This window comes from Antechinus flavipes, chromosome 1 (genome assembly GCF_016432865.1).
Source record: "Antechinus flavipes isolate AdamAnt ecotype Samford, QLD, Australia chromosome 1, AdamAnt_v2, whole genome shotgun sequence".
Taxonomy (NCBI): Eukaryota; Metazoa; Chordata; class Mammalia; order Dasyuromorphia; family Dasyuridae; genus Antechinus; species Antechinus flavipes.
This window is the reverse complement of record NC_067398.1, coordinates 146,623,954-146,644,077: the sequence shown is the minus strand read 5'-3', so window position 1 is coordinate 146,644,077 and position 20,124 is coordinate 146,623,954. Positions and strand designations below refer to the sequence as shown.

Sequence of the window (20,124 nt, the reverse complement as noted above, 5' to 3'; positions counted from 1 at the left end):
TGATTTGTTAAATGGACAGCATACCAGTGAGGGCTCAGAAACTACATTGCACAGTTTAGTAAGAGTGAATGCCCCACCACCATGTTACTGTTAGAATCCTGAGATAGTGTCAATATAAGATTCCCCTTTAAGAACTCTTCCCAAACTTCCCACAACACAAATACAGATTGGGGTGAGTGAGCCATAGTACCGAGAAAAGTATCTAGAAAGAAGAGAGGGTTCCATTTTTATATTAGACAATGCATAAAATATTCTATTCTGATAATCCTCTATTTCTCAGCCATGATCAAGAAGGCAAGTTATATTTGTCTCTTCTTTGGAAGCTTTGTTAGTTTTTCATTTACATGGAGTTTGAATTCCTCTGAGTAATATTTATATTTACATTATTATAGTCTCAATACATTGTTCTCTTGTTTCTGCATTTATCTTTTCAATTCATACAAAGCTTCCCTGTTTACTCTGAATTTCTCCTAATCTTCATTTCTCACTGCAAAATAATATACTAACATTACATCATTTTCATGAGCTATAGATTTTTTAGTCACTCTCCAAAAGATGAACACCCACTTTATTCCTAGCTCCTTATTGCCACAAAGTACCGATGTACTTTAAAACTGTGAAATTCATGAAAACTCTGCTGAGGTGAAAGGACTGTGATTTATTAAATCTACCACGTTTACAAAATAAAGTTGTTAGGTGCAATGATTTCTAAGGTCATTTCAACTCTAATATTCTTAATCTATGGTTTAAGAGAAGCAAAAGTCAGTAGTCATTCCTAAAGCTAAAATCAATAAATGTTATAGATTAATAAAAACATACCAACTTCAGTTTGCAGTAGATTTTTCCTATTCTATCTGACTGCCTATCCATTTAAGCTGCACAAAAGCAATGACTAATTCCATGCAACCATTTTAAATGTACAGAAAGTCTTTTTAAAACTCTTTTGACAATAGCAGCATCCACATCCAGAGATTCCAATAAATCATTTGATATGTGACAGATCTTAGGCTAAAGTACATAGACATTCCACTGTCATGTCCCTTTGTCTCTGTGAAACTTGAAATAGCTAATATCCCTTTCCAACTGTGTGACAGTGGCAAGCCAGTGCTGGTGTAATGGCCTTAAACTTTAAAGAGGTAGGAGGAGGGAAGAAGGGGAAATAAGGGAAAGGAAAAGCAAAAAGAAGCAATGAGTGACAGGGTCTGCTATAGACAGCTGCCCTGTTCTTCTCACTTTAATCAATTGTTTTCCCTTACATTCATTCACCTTAAAGGTTGCAGGTAACCACATCTGGGAACTGTCCAAAAAGGAAGCACATAAAAGTTCCCAAGCTAAGGTAAAATATTGCTTTGAACATCACGGTCCTTTTTGTTACTAGATTCCAGAATTGCTAAAAGCAATACCAGAATTGCTGTAATAGCCTGGTAAGACTGATATAAACATATGAAAAATGAAATAAACAGTACCAAGAAAAAATATATACAATGATTACAATAAGGAAAATGGGAAAAAGAAACAAGGAGAAAACAACAGAAACTGTTATATAATAATACTGACCAATCTTGGCCCCAAATTGGAGATAAGAAAATATCTCCCCCTTCTCTCTTTCTTTCTCTCTCTCTCTCTCTCTCTCTCTCTCTCTCTCTCTCTCTCTCTCTCTGTCTCTCTTTCTCTCTCTCTCTCTCTCTCTCTCTCTCTCTCTCTCTCTGTGTGTCTCTCTTTTTCTTTCTCTCTCTCTTTCTCTCTCTCTCTCTCTCTCTCTCTCTCTCTCTCTCTCTCTCTCTCTCTCTTCTCTCTCTCTCTCTCTCTCTCTCTCTCTCTCTCTCTCTCTCTCACACACACACACACACACACACACACACACACACAGACACTCCCCTCCTTCCCTCCTTCCATCTCTCCTTCCCTCCCTCCTTCTCTCTCTGCCTCTCTCTCCCCCTCCTACCCTCATTTCTTCTCTCCCTCCTTCTCTATCTCTCTATCCCTCTCCTTCTCTCCCTTCTTCCCTCTCTCTGTTTCTCTTTCCCCCTCCTTCTCTCTCTTTCTCTGCCTCTGTTTGTCTCTTTCTCCTTCTTCCTTTCCTCCCTCCTTCTCCCCCCTTTCTCTCTTCCCCCTCTCTCTACCTCTCTCACACACATGCAAACACATGTGCACACACACATGCAATTCATACACTTACTTGTAAAGATGGGAGAGCATAAAATATTGAATATTCTGTCAGACTCTGTGTTGACTTGTTTACTAAACTGCTTCTTTCCCCCTTTTTTCTTTATCATTTTTTATTATAAGGCTTGATTCTCTGGATCACAGGAGATGGGAAATATTTAGAAATGAAATTGCTTTAAAATATATCAATAACATTTATCTCAAAAACTAAAGATCATCCAATGACATTTATTAATTCTGTATTTACCCTACCTAGTTCTTTAACTCCCAGTCTTTGTCCTAGCTAAGTTCTCATCCATGATATTTATCCAGTCTTCAGTGTCCATACTCCCACCTTTTACAAGGCCTCCAATACATCACTTGTTTTTATGAATTGTCTGGTAAGTTGAACTTCTCAGCATTGCAGAAAAACTTTACTTAACAATGTATTCAGCCCACTGCTGCCCTCTTCTGCACACAGCGAAATTTTGCAGTTCTTAGCAACCTAGAAAAGCTGCTTTTAATCGTGAGGGTTCAAGAGCTCTTCAACTCCTCTAAAATTTCTTGATTCCTGTGTCTGGACTTTAGATTTTCTGACTCACTCTTCCCTCTCTTGATCTCTTGGCTTCTGACCCTCTCTTTGCTCTGATCATATCCACTCGCCTTTGCTCTGACTCTGGCTTTTCCACTTTGTTTTGACTCACAACCTTCTTTTATTCCTTGTTCCTCATTTTCAAACCTCACTTGAATTTCTTTGTCCCCAAGTCCTTTGCCCTGCATTCAAGACCTGCTGCCACCCATGCTCTGTATGACAATGGGGCATGAAGAATGCAGGAGTATAAAAGGAAAAAGAAAAGAAGGAAATATCAGTCTTGTATTATTCTTTTACTCTGAATAAAACAACATCAAAACAAATACATATATATATATGACCTTAGCAAAAATGTTCCAAGATTTTTCTCACAATGACTGGTTCTACTTAAGATAGAAGTCTTAGTCTGACTGTTAAGCAGGTTTACTAGACAGATGATTGCTACAGAGTTCCATAAGGACAAACTCCAAAGACAATATTTTTCCCTCTTATCACAGAGACTATTTTTAAGGAGTGATTAATACTCCAGCCACAGAGATCTGAGAACTCATCAAAATGTCCTACTACTTTGTTCCTAGGTGAGGAATTAAGTATGCAGGAGTTTTTAAAACTTCCATTAAGACTGAAACCATGATCTATGGGAGTTGTTGATTTCAACCAAACAGCATAACAAATGTTCTGAAAGCATTTATTTCAATGTCATTCAAAACTCTTCCAAAAAAAGTCTTCATGCCAGTCAATATAAAGTCAATATTCATTTCTTTGTAATTAAATATTGTTTTTATAGCATTATTTCCACCTACATTAATATGCATTTGTTTAAAAGACAGGTATGACCTTTAAATCAGTTAAAATAACAAATAGATATAAGAATATGGATTTCATAAAACATGGATATAGAGCCAAAAGAGAATTTAGAGCTCACAAAGTCTAATCCCCTCATTTTTCAGAAGAAAAAAACTGCAGCCTTTCAGCCTCAGTTTCCTTAGCTATAAAACAGTTGTAAATAATAGAACCTCCCTAGGATTATGTAAAAGTTCAAGTGAGATAATGTATGCAAAGTGCTATATAAATGCTAAATATATTAAACAACTTATCCAATGTTTCACACAGCCAGAGCACTATATATAACTATGTAAGTATAGACATGATTTATTTTATAAATGTATATACATATACTATATGGATATATACATACAGGTGCTAAAAATCATAGTGTAGTTAAGGTATTAAAGTTCTAAGTTTCACTGAGATTTTGGGGATATCTATAGTAAGATAGTGAGTAGACTAATGTTGCCAAGATAGCATATGAATGAGTGGGTAATAAATTGATATATACAGATTTGCAGGGGGAAAAAATGGAAATCAAAATCTTATAAAAGTAAATGTTAAAAACTAATAAACAAATTTGTGCTCTTAGGCAAGATATCTAAAAATACTATATGAAAGGGAAAGTTATTACCAACAGAGGTCTTTAACAATAGCTAGCTTGAGTAGTATGCATTAGTTTGGTTTTAACAGGGTGAATAGAAATTTTTAAAGTAAAAAGGAAAATAAGTCAGGCAAAGGAAGCACTATGAGTTCCTACATGAAGAAAAGAAAAAGAAAAAAAAGGAAGGAAGGAAGGAAGAAGGAGGAAAGGAAGGGAAGGGAGAGAGGCAGAGAAGGGAAGGGAGAGAGGCAGAGAAGAGAAGAACAGAGGGAGAGAGGGAAGGGAGAAGGAAGGAAGGAAGGAAGAAGGGAGGGAGGAAGGAAGGAAGGAGGGAAGGAAAAAAGGAAGGAGAGAAGGAAGGGAGAGAGGCAGAGAAGGGAAGGACAGAAGGGAGGGAGAGAGGGAAGGAAGAAAGGAAGAGAAGGAAGGGAGGAAGGAAGAAAGGAAGGCAGGAAGAGAAGGAAAGAAGGATGGAAGGGAGGGAGGAAAGGGAAGAAGGGAGAGGATGGAAGAGAGGGAAAGGAGAGAAGGGAGGGAGAGAGAGAGAGAAGAGGGAGAGAAGGAAGGGAGAGGAGAAGAGAGGGAAGGAAGGGAATGAGGAGAGGGGAGAGGGGAAAGGAGAGAAAGGAGGGAGGGAATGGAAAGCAGAGGGAGAGAAGGGAGGAAGGGAAAGGAAGGAAGGCAGGAAGGAAGGAAGGATGGAAGAGAGAAAGGATGGAGGGAAAGGAGGTAGAGAGAAAAATGGAGGGAGGGAAAGGAGGGAGAGAAGAGAGAGGGAGAAGAGAAGAAAGGCAGGGAAGAAAGGGAAGGAGTGAGGAAGGAAGAGAAGGAAGGGGAAGGGAGGGAGAGGAAGAAGGGAGAGATAGACAAGAGGGAGGGAATGAGGGAGATAGGGAGAGAAGGGAAGGAAGGCAGAGAAGAAAAGAAAACAAGGATAGGCGAGAAGAGAGGGAAAGAGGGAAGGGAAGGAAGGAAGGCAGGAAGAGAAGGAAGAAAGGAAGAGAAGGAGAGAAGAATGGGAAGGAAGGAAGGCAGGAAGAGAAGGAAGGAGGGAGGAAGGAAGAAGGGGAAAGAGGGAGGAAGAGAAGGAAGGGGAAGGGAGGGAGGAAGGAAGAAGGGGAAAGAGGGAGGAAGAGAAGGAAGGGGAAGGGAGGGAGAGAGGGAAGGGAGGAAGAAAGGAAGGAAGGCAGGAAGAGAAGGAAGGGGAAGGGAGGGAGGAAAGGGAAGAAGGGAGAGGATGGAAGAGAGGGAAAGGAGAGAAGGGAGGGAGAGAGGGAAGGGAGAAAGGAAGGAAGGAAGGAAGAAGGAAGGGAGGAAGAAAGGAAGGAGGGAAGGAAAAAAGGAAGGAGAGAAGGAAGGAGAGAGGCAGAGAAGGGAAGGACAGAAGGGAGGGAGAGAGGGAAGGAAGAAAGGAAGAGAAGGAAGGGAGGAAGGAAGAGAAGGAAGAAAGGAAGGCAGGAAGAGAAGGAAAGAAGGATGGAAGGGAGGGAGGAAAGGGAAGAAGGGAGAGGATGGAAGAGAGGGAAAGGAGAGAAGGGAGGGAGAGAGAGAGAAGAGGGAGAGAAGGAAGGGAGAGGAGAAGAGAGGGAAGGAAGGGAATGAGGAGAGGGGAGAGGGGAAAGGAGAGAAAGGAGGGAGGGAATGGAAAGCAGAGGGAGAGAAGGGAGGAAGGGAAGGAAGGAAGGCAGGAAGGAAGGAAGGATGGAAAGAGAGAAAGGATGGAGGGAAAGGAGGTAGAGAGAAAAATGGAGGGAGGGAAAGGAGGGAGAGAAGAGAGAGGGAGAAGAGAAGAAAGGCAGGGAAGAAAGGGAAGGAGTGAGGAAGGAAGAGAAGGAAAGGGGAAGGGAGGGAGAGGAAGAAGGGAGAGATAGACAAGAGGGAGGGAATGAGGGAGATAGGGAGAGAAGGGAAGGAAGGCAGAGAAGAAAAGAAAACAAGGATAGGCGAGAAGAGAGGGAAAGAGGGAAGGGAAGGAAGAAGGGGAAAGAGGGAGAAAGGAAGGAAGGAAGACAGGAAAGAGAAGGAGGGAGGAAGAAAGGAAGGAGGGAAGGAAAAAAGGAAGGAGAGAAGGAAGGAGAGAGGCAGAGAAGGGAAGGACAGAAGGGAGGGAGGGAGGGAGGAAGGAAGAGAAGGAAGGGAGGAAGGAAGAGAAGGAAGGGAGGAAGAAAGGAAGGAAGGCAGGAAGAGAAGGAAAGAAGGATGGAAGGGAGGGAGGAAGGAAGGAAGGAAGAAGGGAGGGAGAGAGGGAAGGAAGGGAATGAGGAGAGGGGAGAGGGGAAAGGAGAGAAGGGAGGGAGAGAGGGAAGGGAGGAAGGAAGAGAAGGAAGAAAGGAAGAGAAGGAAAGGGGAAGGGAGGGAGGGAGGAAAGGGAAGAAGGGAGAGGATGGAAGAGAGGGAAAGGAGAGAAGGGAGGGAGAGAGAGAGAGAAGAGGGAGAGAAGGAAGGAGAGAGGCAGAGAAGGAAGGAGAGAGGCAGAGAAGAGAAGAACAGAGGGAGAGAGGGAAGGGAGAAGGAAGGAAGGAAGGAAGAAGGAAGGGAGGAAGAAAGGAAGGAAGAAGGAAGGGAGGAAGGAAGGAAGGAAGGAAGGAGGGAAGGAAAAAAGGAAGGAGAGAAGAATGGGAAGGAAGGAAGACAGGAAAGAGAAGGAGGGAGAGAGAAAGGGAAGAAAGAGAGGGAGGGAGGGAACGGAGGAAAGGGAGAGAAAGGGGAGGGAGAGAGGAAAGGAAAGGAAGAAAGGGAAGGACGAAAAGGTAAGAGGCAAGGAAGGGAGGGAGGGGAGGATCTCCCCCAAACTACCTAAACATGTGATAGTGATAATACAAAGGAATTTTGCTTTTCAGAATTTGTAAACCCTAATATTCCTTTTGCCCAATGTTCTACTAATTGCAGAGGAATGCACCAAAGAAGAATATGTCAAGTTAATTCTGCCAGAACTTGGCCCCTTCTTTAAAGGGGGAAGGGAGGGAGGGAGGAAAAGAGGGAGGAGAGAAATCACATTTAGGATACATAGAATTGTTTGGTATAGTGGAAGAATTCTGGTTAAGCAATCTCAGATCCTGAGTTCTGATGTGCCCCATCCTAAAGATGCTTACTATTTTCAAGTGCTTGGGCAAGTCACTTAACCACCCTAGGCCTCAATTTACTAATCTGTAAAAAGAAGGGGTTCTATTAAATGATATGTAGTTCCAGTTCTGATCTTATGATTTCAGCAACTAGTATGAGATAGGTACTATCTCATATAGGTACTATTAATACCTATTTTATAGCTAAGGAAACATTTATGAAACTTGGATGATTCCCATGGTCATACAAAAACAAGAAATAGCTGACAGGTATATAACATGTTAAGGTTTACAAAGCCTATTATATAGTGTATCTCATTTGATCCTGGGATAAAATTTGAACCTAGTATTCTTTTTTACTCTATGTTTACAACCTTTTCCACTAAAACAAGCTGCCTTATTAGGGTGATGGCAGTAAGAATATAGAAAGAAAAAGATCTATGAATCACTGCAGAGATTCAATGAACAGGATTTGTTATATCCTTGAGCTTGTCCTTCAAAAATAACACTCCTGCCTGTAATAATTTCTTATCTAACTCTCCATATTAACTGTTTCAAACATTCTCTTTTGTTTATAGCAAATTTATAGCAGATATCCTAATCTCCTACTTGAACCAAAGTTTGCAGCTGGTTGATGAGAATCCTCTCAACCTTCCTCAACTATTCCTCCAAACTTAAAATTAGTCTCCTTCTTTCTTCCCTTTGTTCATAGAAAAGGTATTAGATCTTAGAAAAAACATTGATAAATTTGCATGAAATAATGAAGAGTGAAATGAGCAGAACCAAGGGAACATTTTATATGGTAACAATTATTCTAAGAACAATTTTGAGTGACTATTCATTTTGATTATTATAAATACCCAAATTAACTGCAAAGGACATATGAAGGAAGGTGCTGTCTGCAAAAAGAGAATGAACTGATAAATAGAAGTATGAATAGAATAGAATATGAATGGTTTATACACACACACACACACACACACACACACACATATATGTATATTTATGTGCCTAATGATAATTTAATAGGGGGAGGGAAGAAAAAAGGAAAAATGTTATATAACTTTACTATAAATTATATTTTATATATTGTATTTTGCATATTATATATTTAAACTATATTACATAAAATATATTAGAATACATATAAAATATATTACAAAAATATATTAGAATACATATAAAATATATTATATAATCAAAAGAAAAAGCAAGTTGTACAGAATAGATTTGCAGTTTCATATGCAATCATCTTTTGTTCTATTGTACTATACCATGGAAATGCTTATTTCATTACTTAAGGTCAGAATAACATAAATAAAATTTTAAAATATAAATAAATAAATGATCATAGAACAAAACAAAAACAAACAAATAAACAGAAAAGATACTCCTGATCTATTCTCTGTTCTGTCTGATCCTTCTACTTATGACCTTAATCCCATTCCCTCCCACTTCCTCCAAAACTTTGCTGTGAGAATCATATTCTCTCTCAGTTATATCTTCATTCTCCCTCTACCTATTATCTCATTGCCATCTTTTTTACCCATTTTTCAGGTCTTTTCCAGTTCTAATTAAGGAAAAGGAATTCATATTCATACCTCAATCAATCAACAGACATGATTAATTTTTTTTGAGTTATTGTAATGCCAGAGAAACTGGGGCAAGATAGAGATTAGAGAGTTTTTAATATTTTATTTGAAAGGGAGAGATTTACTGGGACCAAATGGATTCATGGTTTGGTTCCAGAGCTGAATGAGACTATGGTCTCCAAGAATCCAGCATCCAGCCTCCAGCATCCAGCATGAATGTAACATATTTATATACTGTAGCTAAATAAAGGCAGGGGATTGTCGTCCAACTCAGGTGATCGGAAACCTCCAAGCAGGAACCATTTTGACAGGTTGGGGGGTAGGACCATAAATTCTAACAAACGGGGAAGTAAAAAAGTGTCTGGCTACAGACAGGAAGTCTGGATTCCCCCTTTTTGAGTTTACACATTGACAATTTATAACCCCCGAGTTATACCAGTCTTAATGCACTGGGGGAAAGGGGGGGGTACAACTAAGGGATTGAGGCAGAACAATTAAGGAAATTGGGGCAGAACAATTTAAGGAAACTGAGGCAGAACAATTAAGGAAACTGAGTCAGGACAATTAGAGAAACTGCATCAGGAAAATTAGGGAAACTGAGTCAGGACAATTAAAGAGAACTGTGGCACAACATTATAAAACAAAGTTTTATTAATTATTTTTAAATCTTTTTTCTTTATTAAAGCTTTTTATTTTTCAAAACATATACATGAATAATTCTTCAACATTAACACTTGCAAAACTTTGTGTTCTAATTCCCTACTCCCCCCACTCTCTCCCCTAGATGGTAAGTAGTCTAATATATATTAAACATGGTAGAAATATATGTTAAATCCAATATATGCAAACATATTTATACACTTATCTTGTCACACAAGCAAAATCAAATCAAACCAGAAAAAAATAAGAAAGAAAATAAAATGCAAGCAAATAACAATAAAAAGAGTGAAAATACTACGTTGTGAACCACACTCAGTTCCCACAGTCCTCTCTCTGAGTGTAGATAGCTCTCTTAATCATAAGATCATTGAAACTGATTTAAAGATGATTAAGTTTTTAAGAGAAATATGTAAATAAAAGTATCTCTCCCATTTGAATCCCACCATAGCTATACACGGAGATGGCCATAACTTTAATCTTGCCATCAAAGTATTCTACATCCATGTTCATGAAATCTGAAGTTCTATTATCTAATCATAATCTATAGACATCCTTCTCCTTCTGTTTTGAAGTGGATAGGGCACTAGGTCTAGAATCAAGAAGACCTGAATTCAAATCTTGTTTCTGACACTACCTGTGAGACCTTTTGCAAGTCATTTAACTTGTCTTTCTAAATTTCCTCAACTCTAAAATGAGAATAATAATATCCCATAATGAACATTAAGTATTTGCTCCCCTCCTTCGCCACTACCATTCTTACCAGAGAAGAGACCAGAGCTATAACAAAGAGGACCTTCATGAGCATTCTACAAAATAAGGGAGAAAAAAAAAAAACTTTCAATGACAGGAGTTGTGAGTTACCCCTTTGCCACATGTGCTCACTCCATGTATCCCTCTTTGCCTTTCTTCTTTGACTCAGTTCTCTCTCTCTTCAGTGGAAAAATGTAAGGAGGAAGAAATGAGAGATGCTTTGTGCTAATTGTTCTTACTTTATCAATTTAATAAATTCCTTTTCTAAAAAGCTAATATTGACCATTAATGAGAAGTACAAAAGAAAACACGATCAATCATACTAAAAATTCAGTTCCTCAGAGTTAGCCCCTACATTCCTGAGCAGGAATAGATGGTACCTTCTGAGAACCTGGCATCCCAGTGGGAGAAGGTAAAGGGAGGGTTCACCATTCATACCTGAACAAGAGTTTTCTCCAACAATCGGCTTTTTCCCTTCCTTCCTTTTCATATCCAATCAGTTCTCTGGCAAAATCTAGACAATTCTATCTCTACAACATATCTAGCTTATATCTTCTTCTTCCAAATCTTAATCCTATCACTACAAGTTCTCATTACTACTTAATTACAGTAGTTTTCTGACAAGTCTTCCTACCTCCATTCCAATTCTTTCCTTTATATTACTCCAGAAGTCTTTCTTATACCAAAAACATCAAGTCATTCTTCTCAACAACTTTCAATGGCTCCATTTCATACCTAGGAAGGTTGCAACTTCCTGGCATACAAGGCCCTTCCAAAATGTAGTGCCACCCTACTATTAAAGCTGAATGTTATAATACTTCTCTCTACATATGCTAATTCTGTCAAACCAGATAATTATTTCTGCCAAGTGAGAATGCACTAGGCCTGGGATTTTTAATGATCCCTTTAATCCATTTAAAGATCCATGAACTTGGTGAGGGGAGAAGGAGGTTTAATATTATATAACTTTATAATAACTATATAACTTTAATACTTTGATAACTATATTTCAATATAATTGGTTTCCTTTGTAATCTGAAGTATTTTATTTCAAACATTTAAAAATAGTAGTCTGAAAAGTTTCAATAGATTTCCTCAGATTGTTAAGGATGTCTATGACACATAAAAAGATTAAGGGCCTCTTCCAATAGAGACTGATGCTTCCATCCCTTTACTCACACTGTTCCCTGTTTAAAGAATCCCCTACTTCCTGCTCTTTGATTGTTAAATAGGAATTCACCTACAATCTTTTAAAACACAACTCAAATTTTATCTTCTCCAGGAAATGATTCCTGATTAATTTCCTCATTAAGGGGTTTTCCTCTCTAACTTAATAGAAGACTTTGTTTTACACCTCTCTGATGCATTTATCATTTAATATTACTTATTATAATTAACTTATTATATCTTACTCCTGACTAAATTATTAGCTCCAAGAGATCAGATTGTTCCAAATTCTTATATTAAGAGGTTGAAAGGAATGAAAATATGAGAAAAAGTAGACAGGGAAGATGTGTTTAGAAAGATAGGAAGAAAGTCAATCAAAGATAGTGAATATGAAGCAGAGGAGGGGGGGAGAGGGAAGAGGAGGAGTGATTTTTTTTTAAGTTCTTTCAAATTCTAGCTGATATTTGCAAAGACTTCTGATTAATTTAAAATTAAAAAAAAAACTTCTCGAGTGAATTTCCCTTGAAGCTTTTATCAGACTGATTTCCCTCTTTCCATGGGCTTTCAATTTCTTCCTTTATTTACCAAAATCAGTAATACATATTTGATCCCATGGCATTGTTCTAATGACTTGGAAAGGTTATAAAAGTAAACTTGTTTTTATCTCAAATCTACTCACTCCTTTACTCCTCTGCTTCTTCTTTTTATTCATATTCATTATAAACTCGAGCAATTAAACTGAAATGTCACAAGTGATATTTTCCACTTCGTAATTTTTTTTTTATGTTGAAGCTTCTCATCAGTTTCAAATATTACAAAGGAATCTTGATCAGACAAATCCTATGAGGTACTAAGATAAATATCATGGACTTCTTTTTTTAATATTTGTTTTATTGATATATTTTAAAGAAAGGCTCTTTTATTTCTGTGCACTTTAAGACTTTAGATATAAATGAATTCTGTATTTCACTAAAGTCCTTTTTTGCATCCACCAACATATTAACCTACATAATAAAAATAAGAGTTTACCTAAAATAAGCTAAAACTTTAATGCCATCATTTGCCAAGAGGATTCTTTATGGAATTAACGTAATAAAAAAATTCATATGGAGGAATCAATATTTAAGAACATTAAGGGAAATGAAAAGGAAGAATAGAGATTGTTTAGTATTAAGATATTTCAAATATTATATAACAGTAATTATCTAAACTATCTAATACTGCTTAAATGTTGAAACGCCCTTGAATCCCTTAATTGAAATCTAACTTGATTATAATGAATAATTTCTGGAAATCTGCTTGGCTAAAATTTAATCTGAAATTTTGAATCCATGTTTTCAATGATATTGGACTTTAATTCTCTTCCTCTGTTTTAGCTCTCCCAGGTTTGAGTACCAGGCCAATTTTCTGCCTCAAAAAAAAAATAAAAGTAGTAGTGTATTTTTCTTATGTGTTTTAGAATAACTGGTGAAGTATAGAAGTTTATGGGTTTTTAAAAGTTTGATAAAATTCATTTGTAAATCATTTTTTCCTTGAGAGTTCATTAATAACAGTCAATTTTTCTTTCTGGATTGTATTAATATTTCAAATATTTCCTATATATTCTCAATTTGATTGATATATAATGGTATACTACTTTTTCTGTTGTCTTTGTCTACTCACTGTGAATTCATCATTCTCATTTTTTTTACTTTAGTAATTTGGTTTTTCTTTTTTAATCGTTTTTTGAAATCATATTAGCTAATAGTTTATCAGTGTCATTATTTAGTAATGATCAACAGATCTGTTGTGATCTGTTGCTCACAAGTCATTCTTCAGGAGAGACTTCATCACTTGCTTTAAGATAGTCTATGGGTCTATATCACTAAAGCTATCATAGCTCATAATGCCCCACTGAGCATTTCCCTTTAAAAGTTAATCAGAGCAGAGGCCCAAAAGCAGGACCATTCCTTGTTAAGGACCTGCCCAGTCCCTGCCCACTAAGAAGAGACCCCTTTTGCTCAGTGTTAGCACACCCCTTTTTATCTTTCTGCCAGGATTTCTCTACACCCCTTGTTTATCTCTCTGCCAGGACTTTGTCACTTGAAGTCAGCCACCTAGCAAAAGCTGACTTCTCAGTGCCAATAAACTTCTTTTTGCCAGTCTTAAAAAAAAAAAAAAAAGTTAATCAGAGGACACAATTAGCTCAAAACAAAAGAATTTAAGAAGATGGTATGAAGACTAAAAATAATAAGAACAGGAAAAAAAGCAAAAGAAAAAAAGGCAATCAGGACAATATTGAAAGTTACATATAAAATTTATTATACACAAAAAAGGAAAAGGAAACTGTCTGTAAAATATTGCAGCTTCATATACATGTACTTTGTCTACAAAAATGTTCATTTTATGTGACATTTGGTGAGAATTTTTTAAAATTTAACAAATAATAGTAACAAATCACTTCTTTCCCCCCAATCCTAACGTACATTTTCCTACAACTATCCATAATCTCTATGGGAAAAATAGGAATACACTTAGAGTAAGACAATAAAAAAGTACATAATCAAGAAATACACAGAACCAAGGTAACTCACTACTTTGGTCCTACAAGACCCCATTGGTCTTTTTTCTTCTTCTAGTATACTAATGCTGCTCTCCCTCTTAATGTAACCTTTTTTCTAGGTATAATCCTTTTCTAAGCTCTCTGAATCTGCTTTCTACTTTATTAATTATCTCCTACAGGTTAAATAGCTCCACGACAAGATGGGGATGGGAAAAAGGTATAGGAGAAACAAAATTTTAGGACCATCACCACTCAGGAAATTAACTATGAACTTTTCCTTTCAAAGGCTAAATTCTTCAATGGCTCTCTTTCTTCTCTGTTGAAAAAGTCCACTCTTTACCATTGCCTTTTTCCTCTCTGAATCCATGAAAGCATGTCTTACTAAAGGATGACTAGGGTTGTGGCCCACCTTGGTCATTTACTGATTGGCCTCCTTATAATTCCATCAATTTTATAGTAGTTCTGCATATCTTATAAAACAGGAATCTTCTCAATAAAACAGGAATAAACCCTTCTGTACATTACATTTAAGACATTAGTATCTCATTTTCTTTGTAGCCTGCTCTTATATTTTGTGATTTCATTAATTGTGTCAGGAGGAAAATAACTGATATGGGGTATTTTTTTCATCATCTCCTATCATAATACACATGTTTTCAGTGATAACAAAAAAATTTTCCTTTAAGAATGTTTTAGCTATATGCCATCAATTCTGGTGTGTTGTCTCACTGTTATCACTTTCTTTGATCCAATTACTTATTATTTCTATGATTGGTTCTTTGATCTATTCATGATTTAGGATATCATTATACCATTGAGATTCATATCTTTTGTTTATAGTTCCTTTATTGACTAGTATCTTTATTAAATTATGATACATAAAGGATTTGTTTAATATTTCTACATCACTACATTTATTTGTGTTTTTATGTCCTTGTGTATCATAAATTTTAAAGGCACTGAGTGAAGCTGAAAAATATGCTCATCATAAATATTCCCATTCAGTTATTACCATAGATCTAGCAAAGCTTTTCTTCCCTAACATTCAGTTCAAATTTACAATTTTCTATTTATAATTTTCCAGTTTGTCATATCCAATTCTGAAAAAGGAGAGTTAGCCACCTATTATGATTATCTTATGATGGAGCTTTTTTTTCATTTCAATTAGTTTTTCCTTTAAGTACATATGACACTATGCTATTTACCCATTAAATACCCATAAAATAAGGGGGATTGGTGTAATGATACTAATTTTCCTCTCCTCTTCTCATCTATCATCTCAGTAACTTTTTCTCCTTTTCATATTTTCCCTAATTTTCTTAATCTTCCTTTATGAGCCTCAATCACAAATATTCTTTCCTTTAATGGCTCTGATGAAATATGGTTCCTAAAAAAGTATTATTTTTGTCTAATCTTTTTCCTAGTCCAAGTGAGTGAAGTTCAGAATCATCTTATCAGCCCAGTTTACTGTCTGAATTGCTTGGAAATAATATGGTATAGTGGGGAAAGTGCCATATTTAAAGTAAGAGAACATGGGTTCAAAATGAGGCCCTGTTAGTTACTATTTATATGATCTTGGTAAGTGACTTAAGTTCTCTGATCTCATTTTCCCCCATAAAATAAGAGATAATTGCCTCTAAGTTTCCTCACAGTTTTAAATCTATCCTCCCATGACCTTCATTTTGTGCTGTTTCATTTGAAGAAATATTAATTTGATCCTTTTTTCTAATCTTTCCCTTTTCTCAAATATTCAAGGACTGTCAGATGGGACAAGATTTCCAAAAGATATTAGTCTGGCTCTCTTTTGTAATATATGAAATTGCTTTATCTGATTGTTCTTTTTACATTGATTGATCTGTTTACTTTTCTAAAATTCATTTTAACAAGTCTTTATATAAAATACTCTACTTATCTCTAATTTCTCCAGTAACAACAATTTAAATTTTCCTTTCTTGTTAAAAAAAAAATCCATGTTAGTTTTTTGTGGTTAAGTTTAATCTTACAGAATATGTTATTCTTGTGAGATAAACCAGTTTCATTTGCTCTTTGTAATTAAAGTTTTGTATACTTTCATTTCCCATAGTTAAGGAATATTCTCAAATGATTCAGACTGAGTTCCTTTGATAAGTGAAAGATCCACTTTTGACTACTGGCAAGATACTTTGTTTAATATAAGAGCTCTGGTATTTTTGGTAGACTGATATTGGGAAACCATTAAGTCAGTATTCTATAGAATATCGATTTGTTCTCTGCCTTCCTTTTCATTACTTCTGGACAATTTTTTATATGATAACCTGAAATACAATATTCAGGCTTTTTCATTATTTTTCTTCTGGGTGACAACAAATGCTATCTTCCTATTTAATTACTTTGTCTTGTAGAAATCTTAAGTAATTTTTAATTTTTCTCAAATATTTCTTTTCCCATCATTACATTTTTGAGTTCTGAATCTTGATTCCTTTTTCAATCCCCAGTCCTTTTCATACTTTTCACACCATTTTTCTTTTTGAAATAGTCACTCTTGTTTGTCCTTTTAAATTATTCTTTGAGATCACTAGTTCGTGTTCTAATTTCCATTATTTCTTTTCTTAATTCTTTTAAAGAGTAAGCATAGCTTTCAAGAAGATAGAATAATCTCATCTATACCAACTACATATTCTACTAAAAATCACCTCTATATTAGTAACAGATGATTAACTAGATTCTGCTTGAGCTCCCAATGCCAAAGAGCTTACTATATATAAAAAAATCTCTTATTTAAATTTTAGATGGGTCTCATCATTAGGATATTCTGCATTAAACTGTTCAAAGTCTAACTCCTGATATCTTTTTCCTCCATTGCATCCATCCCTCTTCTTTAGACGCATGTGGAATATTGACTTTCTTTCTCAAGTAAGTGCCTTTCAAGTATTTGAATATGATTTTATAAAGACCTACCTCTATCAAATTTTCTCTTGTTCAGACTAGGTCACCTCAGGTCTTTAAACCATTCTTTGTCCACCTGAACACTATATTTTTTGAAAGAAGAAAGTTTACTTCTTAGTGCTGTTAGTGTGGCTGACTTGAATTTTGCAGTTGAATTTTAATATCAATAAAGCCTAGATTTCCTCTGAAATCACTGGTTTGAAATCTCAGTTCAGTCCCCACTTGTGATAATTATTTCATCAGGCTGCCACCAGGTGATTGCAAGGCCAGGAGTCTTACCATCTGTGACTGAGCAGCTCAGACACTGGGGAAATTTGAATTAAATCCATTTCCTAAGAGAATAGAATTAGAATTAAAAATCAGTCACTGACTGCTTTTGGTTTATAAACAGAAATCTAGCTACTTCCAGAGCCTTAGCCATGTATAAAAACAAGCAATACTAAATAAATTAAAATCGAACTGATAAAAGGTACATTCTGTTCAAAAACAAATATAGAGCACATTTTGCCACATGAGATAAGCAAATGTGCAAAACAACAGCAGGCTTCTTCGGGTTTTATTCTCCCCATGTTTATATTAAAGTGCCCTTCAAAATTATCCTTAAATCTGCCAATAATCATGGCTCCATCAATGAGTTCCCTTCTCTTTTACCTGTCAGAAATCTGACAGACCTGCAAAGTCCTTTAAACCTAATTAATCATCTTTTATTGAGGAGGTAATATGATTCAATGAAAAGAATGATGATTTTGGAGTCAGAGGACCTAGATTTAAGTCCCGGCTTTGAGTAATCATGTTGAATACTCACTCAACTTACTTCCCAAATAATCTGAAGCAAATCACAAATTTGCTGGGCTATAGTTTTCTCATCTCTATAAAACTCTTCTCCCACCCCAGTCAGTTTGGGTGGTTCACTACGGGGCAGTTATGTGAAGCTATGTATACATAAATGAAATATGGCTTTATATTGGTTAAAAAAAAAAACTTCAAAGAAAGAGAAACAGTGAATAAGAAAAACAAAGTGAACTTTTGAATTTCATAAGGGAAGTTTTCCCCCAGAAACCCAGTCATGTGAAAGAAGTCAGTCCCCAGCATCTTAATTCTCCATACCTGCAACTCCAGAGACTGATAAGGAAGAACTTCTCTGGTGAAACAGTTGTTTTCATGCATGAACTGAGATTTCACCCTGTTCCTGAGTTGAAGAGCCAACTTACTCTGTATTCTATTATCTAATCTGTATAACTCCCCCAATTTCTGTCTCACTGTTTGCTCTGATAAATAGGAGTGCATGCTACCCATGATTGCCTTTTGCATCAAACTAAGGTTTGGGGTAAGAAAGTTAAGCTAAACAGAAGTGAGCTATTACTCTTCCTTTTAGAGCAGCCAAAGAAAGTATCTTTTATTATGAACTCTTAAAAAATATTGTATTCCTAGATTACAAATATCTGATATAAATTAGGTAAATCTGAGTCTAGGCAAAGCCTTTCCTAAGAGTTTCACAGCCTTTCTCTTTCTGTCTGGGCATGAAGAGCTTTGCCCATAATTTGGCTGTAACTCTGTCCCAGTAGCAACCACATCTGGGTTTGCCTAATAATACTAGTAACAATGAAAGCATATTTGTAAAGCACTTAGCACAGTGCTTGTCACATAGTAGGCACTATATAAATGCTGGCTATTGTTGTTTTTCTTGTTAGAATGGGATTACCAATACTAGTCCTCTTTTTAGTTCACTAGAGGTCTTGAATCAGTTCTGAGATAGAAGCCACATTTTGGTATTTCTCCTGAGATGTTTTCTTCAGCCTCACAGCTCTACCTTTTTCTCTATTCAAAGTACACCCAGGAGACCCTCTCAGATCTTCATCTAGGCATTCCTCAGTATCTCTGGTCTTTTTTATTCTCCCTATACTCTCTTCCTTTGACATTTTTTCCAAACATATCCAGGCCCCAAATATGGTCTTAGCTCTAGTCCTATACCTGCAGGTCAACTCAACTCTACCACAGGCATTTGAAACTTAATACGATTCATTATCTTTCTCTCAAACACAGATATCTTCCTAGCTTCTTTTTTTGTCAAGAATACCATCAAGATTTGTAACCTAAAAGTCAGCTTCAACTCTTTATTCTCCCTCATCCTATACATCCAAAACAGTTCTCACGTTAGATTGATTCCACTTCTTCATCGCTCCCTTCTATCCTCTTCAACTATTCTCCATGATCTCCTAGAATCATACATTTACAACTAGAAGAGACAAAAGAAGTCATCAAATCAGACACTTTCATTTTCAAATGAGAAAACTGAAGAAAAGAAAAGAATTAAGTTATTTCCTTTGAGTCACACAATCCAAGGTAAGATTTGAATCAAGGTCTTTCTGACTCCAACTCCAGCACCTTCTCCACCATCCCAAACTACTTCTAATCTCCATCAACACAAAATGACACTTGCTGTCTTGCACAAGCAAAGGAGTATGAGTTTGATCCTGTTCATTGCATTTATTCATGCCCTAATTAGACAGTCTCAGTTAAGGTTTCTGTTCCTAGCACATATAGGAATTTTCCATTAACTCCTCTTTTAGTCCAAGTGATTTTCTTTCTATTTCGAGGCCCTTTAGCCCAAGTTAGGCGCACTTCCAAAATGTAAAGATGTATATAGGATTATTGAAAAAGGGTTGATTATTCAATCTGGGGCAGAACTAAAGTTATAACTCTGATTCTGTTTTTTACTTTAATTGGCTCAAGGCAGAGAGGCTTCAGTGTGTGCTGGAGCATGGTAATCCATTGATTAGCAATGACAAGGCCATCTGGCCCTTCTTCAGAGAATTAGAGGAAAAGTACTTTGCCATAAGCATCATGAATGGCTACATTTAATCTGCCAAATGCTTCTCCACCTCCAAAGGGGACAGTGTCTGACCACAAAAAGAGGCCTGCCCCTAAAGAGACAATGGCCATCCTGGCTGGAAGCTAAATTATAAAACAGACTGCTTCCTCCTAATTGTTATGCCTCCCCCTCTTTTCTGTGCCTCATGTTGATTACTCATCCCAACCCTTTGATACCTCTCCTGACTTCTCTAACTTTCCAAAAGTTCATCTTCTTTTAATGGTTTTCTTTCCTCTGCAATCACTTTTTGTTGGTTTTTCAGCCACTTTTCATTCATGTACAACCCTTGAAGATCCCATTTGAGGTTTTCTTGACAAAGATACTGTTGGGGTGTTCCATTTCTTCTCCAGCTCTTCCTTTATAGATGAGGAAACTGAGGCAAACA

General features: G+C 36.4%; 1 long non-coding RNA gene across 1 annotated transcript in view; it reads right to left on the bottom strand.

Annotated features, from left to right (window-relative positions):
• Positions 1–2,374: 2,374 nt before the first annotated feature.
• The window catches only part of LOC127557901 (uncharacterized), a 60,475-nt gene continuing 42,725 nt past the window's right edge, over positions 2,375–20,124 (bottom strand). The window contains exon 4 of the long non-coding RNA XR_007952652.1: positions 2,375–2,949. This is a non-coding gene — a long non-coding RNA (uncharacterized LOC127557901). The remainder of the gene's footprint in view (positions 2,950–20,124) is intronic.